Genomic DNA, 15432 nt, shown 5'->3' on the forward strand with positions numbered 1-15432 from the left:
GCCAAATTTACAGCAAAGAAGTCTTTGAGCTTTCATGTGTAAATTCAAGAATTGAAAGAAATATAAGGAAATTGCTCAAGCTTTGGGTCTTTGTGCTACATTCTTGAGTTTGTGTTCTATATTATCTTTCTTGCAAGTGTTTCTTAAAGAGCTTAATCGCATTTGATTTGCAAGTATTTGTGGTTAATATAAATTAGAATAAATACTCTTTGAGAAGAGCTGTAAGTCTTTGTGCTTGCACTTATTCTTAGAGTTTAGAAGTAGATTTTGTGAGAAATAGCTGTGAGTCTTTGAGCTTATACTACTTCCCATTGTTTTAAGTAGAAAAGAATAAGATATTCCAGTCTTTGAGCTGTTATAATTTGTTCTTGATAGCGTTAGTATAGAAAAGGGTAGATAGGACTTCACATAAACAAGTCTTTGAGCTTGATATTGCTGTCCCGTCCTGAAGGAAGTGACGGAAGTCTTTGAGCTTTCAGGAAACTTAATTTCCTTTCTCTCATTTCATTTCGAAAGTTGTTACTGCTGTTTTATATCAAATCGCTATTGCTTTTCTGTGAAGAGAAAATGATATTGTCTTTCTTGGAAGAAGAAGAAAGATTGCTGTCCCATCCTATTTTATTTTCAAAGTTGTAGTTAGATAGGGGGAGCCTTCCCTTAATTAGGAGAGTTTTACTCACATGTTGTGGTTGAAACCACAATTTTGTATATTTCCCCAAGTGTTACGAAATTTTCAACCAACACTCAAGAATGTGAATGTCTATCAGACGGAAAAATTTATTTTAGTTTTAAAAGCCCTAGTTTTGCTCTGTACGAATTATGGGCCGAATTTGAACGAATTTTTAATGTTTTATTGAAATTCGCCAAATTTCAAATTTCATGTATGAAATTCGGCGAATGTGGCGACTTAGCTTTTCAGGGATGTAGTTTCAACATTTTGGGAGCTCTCCACACTTCTTGGAGGAGTTTACTATTTTTGGAAAGCACCAATTTTAATTAAGTTTGATATCCTAAGAAATAAAGGTTATTTTGGCATGGCCAGAATTCGTATTTGGTTTATTTCAATATTTTTTGTAACTTTGGCTAGATGTGCAGAAAATAATTAAATAGTTAAATATTAAGTTGTTGAAAAGGTAAAAGTCAAAAGACAACTAATGTTAATTATTTAAAAAGGAGTCTAAAGTCACTTTTTGGAGGGGAAAATAAGAGGACACAAGTAATAATATTTTATTATTCCAAAAAGTGCTTATAAAAGGGGTTTTGGAGGAAAGAGAGCTCATTCTTGGTATTTCGATATTCTTAAAACCTCAGTGTGGAGGTTGAGCAGGTTTGTTTAACAACAGCCCTAGGATGAAAATCCTACAATGAAGAATGGTTTTGAGAGTGAAAGATCTTCCCTAGCCAATATGGCGTGGTTCATTTAGGATCACAGTTTGTGTTGAATGCAAGGAATATATTGTGGTGGATTCACACAGGATTCACAATTGTGTTGAAAGTTTATGGAGTCAAAGATTGAACTAAAGTGATATATATTTCCAGGTTTGCAAAGTTGTAGGTTTCAAATTTATTGAGATTTGTAGGGCAAATTATGAATTTCCAGAGTTTGAGTTGTATGACTGTTGGCTATGCTTTTGGTGCTTCATATCAGCCAACCAGGTCTGAAGAGTATATTTTAATTTATTTATTTTGAGTAAGAAATAGCAATAATTGTTATTGTAGAGTGAACCCAAGTTAGGTTGTACCATCCAAGTTTCTAATACTAGTCATATGTCATGACCCCAATAAAGTACATAAGAGAGATTCAGGTATAAACAGCAGTAAAGGAAGACCTGAGATCCAGATGGGGGGGGAGGGAAACCATTGAAGGAAAAGAAGCATCGAAGGACATAAGAGAGATTCAGGTATAAACAGTAGTAAAGGCAGACCCGGGATCCAGATTAGAGAAGACCATTGTGAGCAGCAGTGCATACCAAGATCTGATTCAGATCATTATATCGAACCACAAAGAGAATTATCAATCCATCCAAGAAACATCAATCCTCTTAAGGAGCTGACAGTGCCCAGCAATAAAAAGATAGATCGAACCATCAAGAATAGCATCAGTGTTCATAAGAGCAGACCTATACATTGCAGCGATCAGAATCAGAGATCAATATTTATCGCTGGCCATCTTATCCATTGGTGGGTAAAATATAAGGTAATCCCAAAAGGGCACATTACATCATACAATTTCATGTGCTCTTCATTGAATGAGGTCTTTGACTATAATTTAAGGCTTGAAAAGACTTAATTGAATCTGCCATAACCTATCCCTAAAGGAATCACTGCCTACTAAAAGATTCTAATAACTTGTAGCAATTTTTTCTTTTTAAGGTCTCCTCATTGCCTTTTAAGGTCTTCTTGATCACAAACATGCCCATACTCCAATTTTTCCTTACATTGGAAACATAATTTTCTTTTTCAAAGTTCTTCAAGGTCATCTCTAGGGGGAAATTCCTTTTGATGCCAATCTTTATTATAGGTGGGTTTAGTATGTGTGTTTGATGTTAGATCCTTTGTATGGGGCTTGGCTTTTGATGATGTGATTTCCAACCTTGATGCTTTTTGAATTGCTTCTTCAAGTATTGTAGGATCGAGAGCACTTACCGAACCCCAGATTGACTCTTTTAACCCTTCTACAAATAGGTATGTGAGTCTACTTTGAGAAACCTTTGGTACCATGACTGAGTTTTTGGAATTTAGTGGCATAATCTTCTACGAGTCCATGTTATTTTAATTGTGTTAGCTCTTTAAAGTACCATTTGGGGGGGTGTTTTTGATCAAATCTTTTGATAAGTTTTTCAGTGAATTCATCGTAAGTTGTTATGTGTTGTTTCCCTTGGGTGATAAGGCCATGATGCAACCAATCATGGGCTTCCAAATGTAGAACGGAAAATTTAATAGCATCCTCTTCCGTCATGGGACTAAGGAAGAGATAGGTGTCCATCTTCTGAACCCATGAACATGCGGTGACTCTTCTGGATCAATCAAAGTTGGGTAGAGAAATTTTAATTACCCTTTGTTGTCTTAAATCTTTGTTGGGTTGTCCTCTTTTCCTACTAGGGGCATTCCGTGTTTTAGGACCATAGTAATCTCTAAAGGAAACATTTCTCCCAACTTCGGGATCTAGTCTTGAGAATGCTTTAGCAATTTAATCAACATAGTTAATGGATGGATTATTTGCTTCTTCCTCTATTGTGTGTTTTCCCCTAGGTATGAAGGAAGCTCTTGTTAACCTAGGGGGTGATCCCCTTGGTGGTATGTTGTTATTTTTTGAATGATTAGAGTTTAAATCTCTTCCATTTGTTTGGTTGGATCACAGAGTATTGATTGTATCATTCATATTTTGTAAAGTTTTGAGGAGTGTTTTAGTTGTCCTTTCATTGTGCTCCATGGAGGCCTTTGTTTCATTTCCCAACTATTCACCCATTTTATTTCCTTGAGTAGAGTTATTATTTGCCCAAGTCATTTCCTTTCCTAACTATTCACCTATTTTATTTCCTTGAGTTGAGTTATTATTTGCTCCAAGTCATTTCCTTTCCCTTTCCAATGCTCTTTGAGCTCTTTGACACAGTTGCATCAACTATCTTTCACAGGGTGGCAGGAACAATGCTTTGATGCCAATTGTAATGTCCCCTTTTGGAATGATTCTAAATCTTTCCCTAAAGTCACAAGTTCAAGTTGCTAGTTAGCAATTTCCTTTCCAACATAAACTATGGTGTAAACCCTACAATAACATTAGCCAATTTTTGAAATATAATTCATAAGACCAATTAGGGATCTAATAACATACCAATGTTCACATTTAATCAATTGTACTAATAATCATTTGCAATATTCCTTAAATTAAATAATCAATTAAAGTCACTTAAATCTATAATTCATTTCTAGAATATTAGGGCTGAATGAGGGGAGCACGATAGGGTGCCCAAAACATCCCTTGCACTAAGCCCAAGGGAAGGATCCACCATCCCTTGGCCCACAAGTGGCAGGCATGTCAACCATCCAACATGGGGTGGTCTACTTAGTGGGGGTGTTTGTCTCTGCCCTCTCTATTTGAGTCTGTTAATTTTGTAACGTCGGTCGTACTATTTCATGCTTCCGATATATATATAAATTTGATTACATATACTAATATGTTAACGTTAACTAATGATAAATAAAACCAAAGTTAACTTATCGCGTTTGACCAACAGTTACACCATTCATGGTATTAGGTGGTAAAGCGATTCTCAAACAAGTCGCACTCCTTTTGATCGGGTAAGTAAACGGTGACTAGTTTATATACTGTGGTGAGAGGTATGTAGGGAAGAGATGTGTCTTCCCACGTGGGAAGACATATCTCTTCACTACATATCCCCTCATCCACTTATATAGCATGCTTACATTGAGGAGGATTCACACATCGAAATTGATAAGTGTGGTGCATCTTTAAAACACGCTATAGCAAATAAAATACAACTTTTAGATCATATCTCCATCTCTTCTATTTTGATCACAAAATTTTGAAAGAACTTAACATGGTATTAGAGCGAAGTTAAGGAAGATCATATTAAAATTCTGTAACGATCTCATAAACTTTCACCAGGCTCTTGCTAAGATCACATTCCCATAATCCTAATGGCAACCGGAGTTAGGTTTGAAGATAGATTAGATGGAGCATCAAATTTTGTATCTTGGAAATTCAGGATCATGCTTGTTTTGAAAGAAAATAAAATTGACTCCCATGTCAAAAGTGAAATTCCTGAACCCTCTGATGATATAGAGAAAATTCAGTGGAGCAAGGACAGCGAGAAGGCCCTTAAGATAATTGTGGATTTAGTAAGAGACCACATTGTACTAGTCATTTCTAAATATGAGACAGCCTTTCAGATGTTCAAAGCACTGGCTGACATTTATGAAATCAACAACACTAGCAGGGTTCTCACCCTAAAGAATCAACTACACCATATAAAGATGAATAAAGGAGAAACAGTTACATCCTATTTCTTGAGGATCACTGAGCTTAGGGATCAACTATCCACTAGTGGACATCTAGTAGACAACAAAGAACTTGCTATGATGGACCTAAATGGACTTCCTACCTCATGGGAATCATTCATTCAAGGAATCAGTGCTCGTTCTAAATTTCCTAAGTTTGATAGATTGAAAACCGATTGCATTCAAGAGGAATCTCGGCTTGTCACAAGAGGAATAAAACAAAACAATGGTAATGAAGACATTCAAGTTCTAAACTCTAATTCCCACAAGAAAGGAAAGAAGAAGAACTTTAAGAGAAAGAGGGACAACAACTCAAATGGGAAGAGGTCCTCAAAGAAGAAGAGAAACATTTCTGAAGTACAATGTTTTAGATGTGACCAATACGGGCACTATGCAATGAAGTGTCCAGACAGGATCAAACAACAAGCTTCAATGGCATAAATTAAGAAAGGGAGTAATTCCGAGAAGCTAGTCTTCTACTCAGCCCTCTCTAGTCAAGTCACCTCCAGTTTCAACACATGGGTGATTGACAATGGAGCATCTCGACACATCATTGGATTTCGTGAGCACCTAGATACACTTGTGGAAAGTTCAAATGAAGAAGTGACAATTGGTGATAACTCAAATTATCCAGTTATGGGAATAGGAACCTGCAATATCAACCTAAAGTCAGGCATATCCCTACAGCTGACTGGAGTTCTATTTGTACTTGGTATAAAGAGAAACCTTGTCTCAGTTTCTGCACTTGAAGATAAGGGTTACAGATTAACCTTTATGGAAGGAAAGGTACTTGCTTGGCCAAAGAACTCCACCATCAAGAAAGCCCACACCATTGGAGTAAGACAAGGGAGCCTCTACCGACTCCACCTCTAGCCTTGATTCATGAGACTCCAGATTCGAATGAACTTTGGCACAGAAGATTAGGGCACCTTCATTTCCATGCCCTACCTAAGATAGAGAAGATGGTGATCGGCTTACCCAAGCTAAGTCAAAACTCTGAAGGAGCCTGCAAAGGGTGTGCCTTGGGAAAGAATACTAAAGGGTCTTTTAATTCTAGCAACAGTAAATCCAAAAATGTATTAGAATTAGTTCATTCTGATTTATGTGGACCCATGTCTGTACCCTCATTAGGGGGATTTTTATATTATGTAATATTTGTAGATGATTATTCTAGGAAGACCTGGATATATTTTCTGAGGTACAAAGAGTCTGAAGAAATCCTTTCTAAATTTAAGGAATTCAAAGCTCTTGCAAAAAATATGACAGGTAAGAAAATCATAACCTTAAGAACAGACAATGGGGGGGAATACACATCTGATATGTTTAAAGATTATTGTATAAATGCTGGGATTAAGAGGGAGTTAACTGTACCTTTTAACCCACAACCAAATGGGGTAGCTGAAAGAAAGAATAGGACTATAGTAGAAGCTGCTAGGGCTATGTTGTTTGACCAAAATATAGAAACCTCATTTTGGGCTGAAGCATCTAGGACAACTGTGTACATTCAAAATAGATGTCCTCATTCTCTTCTTGACAATAAAACCCCTGAAGAAGCCTTTACTAGCAACAAACCTGACATAGTCATTTCCGGATCTTTGGGTGTCCAGTCTATATTCATGTCCCCAAAGAAAAGAGGTCAAAGTTAGAACCTTCTGGAAAGAAAGGAGTATTTGTTGGGTACAGTGAAACCTCTAAAGCCTATAGAATATACATACTTGGTCAAAGACAAATTGAACTAAGCAGAGATGTCATCTTTGAGGAAGACATAGCATTCAGGAGGTCCAAAAGCTCTAATGAATTATAACACCAAGATCCTCCTACAAGCTTGGATGAGGATTCCACCCCTGAGATTTAGAGGGAGACCCCTGAAGATGTTGAGCATGAAGTTCAAGGCTTACCTTTAGAAGAAAATTATCCCGAAACTAGGAAGAGACCACTTTGGGCTAAAAAGATGCTTCAAGAAGCTGAAAATTATGCTACTCCAAAGGGGACCTTCAGAGAAAGTAAGAGACCTTACCTATTTTCCAGTTATACTGCCTTGATGAGTGAGATCATTGATGCAGAACCTTCCTAAGCTGGAGATGCGCTCAAGCATTAAGTTTGGAAAGATGCCATGTCAGAAGAGTATCAGTCAATTTTGACAAATGATGTCTGAGATATTGTGCCTAGGCCTAAAAACAAATCTGTGGTATTGTTGACGTGTATTTTGTACACTATCAAACACAGAATAAAATACCTAAAGGTACCTTATCCTCTCTTGAGTAAAGCCTCTGATTGCTGAAGATATCGCGAAAAAGGATCAATCAGGATGACTTCAAGGTTCTTGTATGTAGGGTCTCTACGTGTGGATAAGCTCTCTGTGGTATAATGTGATTTGCTGGAATCACAAGGGGACTTACATTTGATGCCTGAACTTCTGATTTGCTTTGAACATTTGCTGGAACACAGGATTTCACTAGCTTTGATTTGAAAAAGGAAAAAAGATGAGGGCGAGAAAAGGATCTAATCCTAACACTAAGAATGTAGGAGCAATGATTGATCTTTGATGAAATTCTAACTAGGTCTTGTTTTGACATCGCAGGACCATCTCCACAAGGCTAGTGCGATCTTCGAAGGAAAGCTTTATGATGTTCAAATCATCACTGCAGGCATAGACACCATCACGCTGATGCATATCAATGAAGAAGCGATAATTGAAGTTAGGCTTAAGCTGAACGATTCCAGTTGACTACGCAAGGCAAGTCTGCAATCAACAAACTGCTAGTAGTATGGATATACGAATTTCACCATCAATCAAGCACATTTCTTCCACTCATCTAATAACATGAAATCAAATATGAGAAGTATAAAGACCATGCAAATTGTCGAATCGACCCATAAATTTCACCATTTCTTCAATGAAGTTACAAGTCTTTTACAACAACATCTTGGCAACAATCTCTGCCTTTTCTCTCTACTCTACTCTAATTGCTTCCAACTATATTCTAACTATTCCAACTATATTCTAACTCTTGCTAATTGCCTTTACAAAATGAAATGCCAGGGCTTCTATAGTGCCCTCAATACAATTCGATGGCTTAGATCAATTCGAGATCAATGGCCAAGATTCAACAATGAAAACCCTAATTAGGGTTTGTTACAACCATTACATAACATTTAATGCTTGACCAATGATAAAATTGTATTGCTTGGACACATGTCCTCTCTAGAAAATTCGACCAATGAATAGCCGGGGTAGGTACATCGGAGTTTGTGCCACCTTCCATGAGTTAGGTACATTGAATCTGGACATGCTGAGGTGGACCAATCCGACTGGAGAAGTGATGACTAGGATGCCACCTCGTCTGACACTTGTAGCTTGGTAGATATTCAATTTGATGTTGTTGAGAAGCTATCTTTAATTAACTCTTCTGAAATTATCTGCTTCTTCAACGAACCCTTTGTTCTGACTTCTTGTGTCCTTGATTTGCAGGATGATGATGTACCCCGCCTTGGAATGCTGGATTGGAAGAGGTCGCCCTTATCTTGATGATGCTGGGTCGAAGAAGGTCGTCCTTGTCGATGCTAGGCTGGATCGAAGAAGGTCGTCCTTGTCCTTGCTTGATCGTCCTTGATCTGGCTTGATTTTCCAACTCCGGGATCTCCATTTGATGCCTACACAACATTTCAAAATTAGTAATATATCTTGAAATCTACAAATTAAACTTTAAAAGGAAGATTCAAGATTTTAATTAGAAAACTTCATGATAAATCTTGAGTTATCATTTCCTAATTTAGGATTTTCAAAGCAAAATTTAAATCTTCAAAAAAAATGGTGCCAAGGTGATTACGCCATACCTCCACTTGGGAATTAATTCTAAAAAATGATGCAAAAATAGGAGAATTCGCTAGGCAAAGTGTAGATCAAAGTTCTCCCTTGGATAAAATGCACCTCCTTTAGCTTGGAAAAGAACTCCACCTTCCTCTAGCTTCTTCAAGATCTGGAAATTCGCCTTCAAATGTCTTCAAAATCTGGAAATTATCCTCCAAACTAGCAAGAAATACGCCTCTCCAATGGCCTTCAAGATGAATTTCGCCTTCCTTAGTCTCCACATTTTGTAGAAACTTGCTCCACTCCAGCTAGATTTCGCACTTCTTCTTTGCCCTTCCAAATCGCATTTGAAATGATGAGTGAATGATGGATTAAAATGTTTCAAAATACCCTTCTTATATAGGCGCTCATCTCTTTAATTGCCCATAGGCCAACTTAGAAAATAAGGCAAATAATAAACAAAATTTAAATAAAAAGGAGGCCGACTTTTGTAAAAAAAAACATTAAAATAGTATCCCCAAGCGCTCTCCCTTTTTATTTAATTTAATAATTAATTAATTTAAATGCCTTTGTAATTAATAATTTCGATTTTTTAAAAGGCTAAATTAATTAATTAAATGCCTTATGCGCTATTTTTAAATGCCAATTTAATTAAATATTTCAAAGTTTTTATCGAATTTAGCATTTAATGTATTTCAAAAAATTATTGGCGCCTAGGCATGGGAGGAATTTGGGACTTTAATCAAATTCGCTCTGGTCCCTGGGAGAGGGACAGGAGCGCCCATGCATTTTGGTCCTCCATCTTTCATTCTTCACGTTTGAAACTTCATCCTCTACGTCCAAAATGGGGTTCTCGCTTGGTATTTTGAGTTTAACCTATTCCATCTTTGGAATGAATGCCTTTTAAACCATTTTCGCCCTGGTCCCTTGGTGAGGGACAGGAGCGATTTTTGCTTTTCCTCCTTGGCCCTTGTCTTTTAAATCGTCAAATCAACTTGTGAGGGCAATTGATGATCCTTGTTTGTTCTACGCATGCCAAACTTGTCTCTCCAAGACCAAATGAGCCCTCCTAAGGATTTTTCGCCCTGGTCCTTGACTGAAGGACAGGAGCGGATTTTGCATTTGAGCTCAAAATTGTTGATTCTTGAGGTTAATTCCACGTTTATCGTCCTTCGAAAGTCATTTTTGACCTTGCGTAACCTTGCCTTGATGTAACTTTTGAAGGGAATGGTTGATTCTGTAGAAATCGCCCTGGTCCTCCAGTGAAGGACAGGAGCAATTTTGCATTTATGGCACAAATCCTTAATCATATTAACATCGAATTTTCTTCAAGGCGTAAAACATTGTTTCTTACTCCATCGTGAATGTTTGAAACGAAAGAGGCATTTAAAAATTAGGCATACTTGACTATTTCGCTCTGGTCCCTTGGTGAGGGACAGGAGCGCCTTGGCCATCACTCGTCCAGTCTTGCGGTCTTTGCAACTTTGTTTTCCTTTAAAGTATTCCCAATATCGTCTCCATCATGTGCCTTGGCTTGGATTCACCTAAATTTGGCGGAATAGACTTGATAATACATTTTTCGCCCTGGTCCCTGGGAGAGGGACAGGAGCGATTTTGCATTTATAGGCTCACTTGTGTTTTGCTAGCTTCGAAAATTATCTTCAACGGATCGATTGCATCTTCCTTCACCCACTTCAAACGTGAAACTTGCCTTCCTTTTGCCAAAACCTTGTCTTGAGGGAAAATCGCTCTAGTCCCTTGGAGAGGGACAGGTGCGCCCTGGCCTTTATGAGCTCATTTATGCCTTGTTAACTTTCAAAACTATCTTCAATGGTTTGATTACGTCCTCCTTCATGCCTTTGATGTCTCAATTTGTCCAAACAAGGTCAGGAATGACTCCACTAAGCTTTTTCGCTCTGGACCCTTGGTGAGGGACATGAGCGATTCGCCTTGGACCCTTGGAGAGGGACAGGAGCGAAATTCGCTCTGGATCCTCAGCGAAGGACAGGAGCGAAATTTAACTTTTTGAACTCTCCATCAGGATAATTTTTATGGAATATAACATTTAAGTATAAGTCTTCTTTCTTATACTTTAAGTTATATTCCATATATACTTTCAGGATGTTTGAGAGTGGTTTCAGACCTCTAGGAGTTATATAGCAAAATCTAGTTTTTTGAGGTTTTTCAGTTTCCAGACTTAGTCAAATTTCAGGATCAGGACATTCCAGACTTAGCCAAATCTCAGGTTCAGGACTTTCAGACTTAGCCAAATTTCAGGATCAGGACATTCCAGACTTAGCCAAATTTCAAGATCAGGACTTCACTCAAGCCGGACTTGCTATCCTATTGACTTCTCCGACAACACTCAAAAATGCAAAGGCCAACTAACAAAACCCTAAAAGACCCAAAAACAAACCCTAAAAAGCAAATAAAGCAAGGGTCCCCATTTGCAATGGGGCGATGTGTGAAAACGTCACAACAGGTATCTTCTAAATGGCTCTTCAAAATCAAACATGCAGCAGATGGCAGCATTGAGAAGCACAAAGCAAGGTTTGTTGCCAGAGGTTTCTCACAGAAAGAAGGTATTGACTATGAAGAGACATTTGCCCCTATTGCCAGATACACTTCTGTCCGAGTAGTTTTGGCTATTGCAGCATCTAAAGGATTGAAAGTCCATCAAATGGATGTCAAGACTGCTTTTCTGAATGGTAAGATTGAAGAAGAAGTTTATTTGGAGCAACCTGAAGGTTTTGTGATTCATAAGGCTGAATCACATGTCTGCAGATTAAAGAAAACTCTTTATGGACTGAAACAGGCCCCCAGAGCATGGTATGAAAGAATTGATCACTATCTGTTGGAATTAAGTTTTTTCAAGAATGAAGCAGATCCAAATCTCTACTACAAGGTAATCAATGGTGAATTATTAATTCTTATTCTTTATGTTGATGATCTGCTAATCACAAGAGAGGATAATTGTATTTCTCGATGTAAGAAAGAATTAGCCTCTGAGTTTGATATGAAAGATTTAGGAATTCTTCACTACTTCCTTGGATTGGAAGTTTGGCAGTAGACAAATGGTATAATCCTTAATCAATGAAAATACACCATTGATATACTCAAGAGATTTAGAATGTTGGATTGTAGATCCTTGACCACACCTATGGAGACAAATCTGCACAAGCTAAAGGAAACAGCTGCAGAATCCGAGTTTGCAGATCCTACACTCTACAGATAGATTATTGGATCTTTGATGTATTTGGTAAACACAAGACCTGATATATGTTATGCTGTAAATGCACTAAGTCAGTTCATGTGTGAACCCAGGGAAATACATCTTGTTGCTGCAAAGCAAATTCTTGAGATATTTTCGAGGAACTATTGGTTTTGGTTTGAAATATAAACATGTAGAACTTGATCTACATGGATTCATTGATTCTGATTGGGCTGGAAGCATAGTTGACAGGAAAAGCACATCAGGATGTTGCTTCAGTTTAGGATCAGGAATGATCTCATGGATATGTAGAAAACAGTCTTCAGTTGCTCAGAGTTCTACAGATGCTGAATACATTGCAACCTCCATGGGAGCAAGAGAAGCTGTATGGCTCCGGAAATTGCTTGTAGGATTGTTTGGTTAGCCCTTAAATCCTACTGTCATCTACTGTGACAATCAAAGTTGCATCAAGCTTTCAATGAATCCAGTATTTCATGACAGGTCTAAACACATTGAGATTCCTTATCACTATGTTCGAGATATGGTGGAAAGGAATGTGATCTGATTGAATTATATTTGTACAGGTGATCAGATTGCAAACATTCTTACCAAGCCTCTCTCCAGGATCAAGATTGAACACTTTAGAGATAAACTTGGTATGGTTGAAAATGTTATTTAATTTTGAGAGATAGTCTCATTTATTCTGATATACTAATATATTTAAAGATGTTTAGTGTGTAAACTCTTTTATTTGTCATGTGTGTGACTCCATGACTGCATGGGCCTTCTGTGAACATTAGTGAAGGGTGACAACTTTTCAATAATGAACACTTGTTTCAAATTGATATTGTAAGGTGATGATTTTACAATTATCAATTTAACTATCTTGATGGATATCATGTGACTTGATATCTGTGGACATGTCATGATAGTATATATATCTGTGAGACATTATGGTAGATATCTGTTGGTTGATATCATTAAATAAACCATAATTATGATAGAGATCTTCATGGTGAATATTATGAACATAATATTTGTGGACATGCCATGAAATCATTATCAGTATGGTAGGCATCATGTGACTTGATGCCAGTGCACATACCTTACTTGATAACTATGAGTTATGGTGAGTATCATGAGACTTGATATTCATTGTTGAACCATATCTCTGAATATCACTATGGTGTGATATCTCCTCTCTTCACAATCAATGGATGAATTGTGATGTTTTCTCTAACATGAAATGTGTCCTCCCTAGTTAAGAGTGAGTGTTAATTTTGTAACGTCGGTCGTACTATTTCATGCTTCCGATATATATATATATATATATATATATATATATTAATTTGATTACATATACTAATATGTTAACGTCAACTAATGATAAATAAAACCAAAGTTAACTTATCGCGTTTGACCAACGGTTACACTGTTCATGGTTTCGGGTGGTAAAGCGATTCTCAAACAAGTCGCACTCCTTCCGATTGGGTAAGTAAACGGTGACTAGTTTATATACTGTGGTGAGAGGTATGTAGGGAAGAGATGTGTCTTCCCACGTGGGAAGACATATCTCTTCACTACGTAACCCCTCATCCACTTATATAGCATGCTTACATTGAGGAGGATGCACACACCGAAATTGATAAGTGTGGTGCATCTTTAAAACACGCTATAGCAGATAAAATACAACTTTCAGATCATATCTCCATCTCTTCTATTTTGATCACAAAATTTTGAAAGAACTTAACAGAGCCACCTTATTAACCCACCTATAATTGATTCCATTCATCTCCAACAACCAATCATCGTAGAGGTTGGAGAGGAAACCGCAATAGGGCGCTCAAAGCATTCCTCTATTTAAGCCCAATGGAAGGATCCACCATCTCTTGGTCCACAAGTGGCAGGCACAATAGCCATCCAACATGGGGTGATCTACTTAGAAGGGAATCTCGTATTTGCTCTCCCTCGTAATTCCTTACTAACCCTGACCTGATTGTTTGTAGCAGAATAAATAATTTTAATAGATAAATTAAGAATCTAGATTGATTATCATTTCACATTATTAATTATGCCAAATATGTAAGTGATTAATGTTAAACAACACCATCATAATTTATACCACAATGCTTGTTAGAATACAAGACTGCCATATCTTGAAATGCAGACTGCTTATATCCAAGATTGGTCTGATTGAATTATTGATCTTCTTTGATGTCCTTGGAGTGCCAACCTGCTGTATATATATCTCTCAATTGGAGGTGGAGGGTCATGTCTTTTCCAAGGTCACAACCCTCTTACAAGAAGCATTCTTTCATAACTTGTCCTTTGTCTTTTCACGAATATATTGTTGTAGTTTAGGTGTAATTGCACCTCATCAATAATACTTTATTAGACTAGGAACAAGTTGGAATGCATATTGTTGTAGTAATCATGTGAGATTGCGCCTTAATTAACTCACTGCTCAACCGCAAATATTATCATACATATATGTACCTTATAGAGATCGCTGTGTATACACCCGTCTGTGTATCAATGTGGGGTTAGATCAATCACCTTTTCTTTTGTGTTTGTTTGGATCCGATTTGGATTTCAGAAAATTGTGGTCTTATAAATAAGACAATTTTCTTCTACTAAGGATGGTGTGAGCACTTGTTGTCATGGCGGGGGCAGACACTATGAGGAGGTGCAATTGTGATTGTGTGGGATTCCTGTGGATGAGCCATAGCTTCAGCTACAGAGTGACAGAAATAGCTCCTTTAATATTGATGGCCTTAGATGAGGCATAGTTGTACTTAGTAGTGATACTATATTCTTTTACTTTGCTACCTAGTAATTTCACCAAATGGGTGAAGGTAATTCTCACAAGGAGTGCCACTCACAAGATGGTAATGGAAGTCATTTTGAATAACACCATCGCAAGATTTAGAGTCCCAACTAAGGTCATTGCTAACAATGCAATGTGTTTTAGATCACATGAGATTGAATGTGCAAAAGCTATGGGGTGAAGTTGACACATTCATCTCCAGACTATCCCAAGGTAATGGGCATCATGATTCCAACAATAAGAATTTGATGACGATCGTTAGGACTTCGGAGAAAAGATGGGATAACAACCAAGATATGTAATAGGAGTAGATAGAGTCACCCCAAAAAGATCTATAGAGAAGAGTCCTTATGAGCTTGTCTATGGAGCAAGTGCCATCTTGCCTATAAACTTATAACTCCTTGGAAATAGACTTTTGTATCAGTGTGAAGACCAAAATGTGGACTCTTATCATTGACAAAATATACCAATCGTTAGAGTTGGCGAAACCAAGAAAAAATCCCATCAAAGAAACTTGGGGTACCAAGAAAAAATGAAGAAACTATTTGACAAGAAGGTCAAGCC

At 37.4% G+C, this 15432-nt stretch overlaps 1 protein-coding gene across 2 annotated transcripts in view; it reads left to right on the forward strand.

The window, feature by feature from the left end:
* LOC131029753 (2-carboxy-1,4-naphthoquinone phytyltransferase, chloroplastic) overlaps positions 1-15432 on the forward strand; it is a 90835-nt gene that overhangs the window by 43041 nt on the left and 32362 nt on the right. The window lies entirely within an intron of this gene.

The sequence above is a fragment of the Cryptomeria japonica genome, chromosome 9, assembly GCF_030272615.1.
Source record: "Cryptomeria japonica chromosome 9, Sugi_1.0, whole genome shotgun sequence".
NCBI classification, from domain to species: Eukaryota; Viridiplantae; Streptophyta; class Pinopsida; order Cupressales; family Cupressaceae; genus Cryptomeria; species Cryptomeria japonica.